The sequence below is a fragment of the Colobus angolensis genome, unplaced genomic scaffold, assembly GCF_000951035.1.
Source record: "Colobus angolensis palliatus isolate OR3802 unplaced genomic scaffold, Cang.pa_1.0 Scaffold148, whole genome shotgun sequence".
Taxonomy (NCBI): Eukaryota; Metazoa; Chordata; class Mammalia; order Primates; family Cercopithecidae; genus Colobus; species Colobus angolensis.
The window spans coordinates 4,173,853-4,174,370 of record NW_012114577.1 but is presented as its reverse complement, the minus strand read 5'-3'; the positions used below and the strand labels follow the sequence as shown (position 1 = coordinate 4,174,370).

The following is a 518-nucleotide window of genomic DNA, read 5'->3' as shown; positions in this document are numbered from 1 at the left end:
GTTTATATATATATATATATTTTAAGAGTCCCCCCCAAACATGAAGCTCATTCTTCTCACTAGTTTAGATGGACACTGTCCTAAGATTGCTATTGGATAGCACTAATCTAATATTGATGCCAAGTACACTAGATTCTAGCAGTTTTTAATAATTAATAATCACCTTGTGATTTCTCAACTCCTTTTAGACCTATTTGCCTCAGTGATGTGAGTTGGGGAGCCACATTACTATTATTATTATTATTATTATTTTCCTTTTTGAGACAGGGTCTGGCTCTGTTGCCCAGGCTGGAGTGCAGTGGTGCAATCATGGCTCACTGCAGCCCCAAACTCCTAGGCTCAAGTGATCCTCCCACCTCAGCCTCCTCCAGTAGCTGGGACTACAGGTGCATGCTACCATGCTCTGCTAATTTTTGTATTTTTAGTAGAGACAGGGTTTCACCATGTTGGCCAGGCTGGTCTCGAACTCCTGCCCTCAGGTGATCTGCCTGCCTCAGCCTCCCAAAGTGCTGGGATTA

General features: G+C 43.2%; 1 protein-coding gene across 2 annotated transcripts in view; it reads left to right on the top strand.

The window, feature by feature from the left end:
- Window positions 1–518, top strand: part of NID1 (nidogen 1) — a 107,364-nt gene that overhangs the window by 37,318 nt on the left and 69,528 nt on the right. The window lies entirely within an intron of this gene.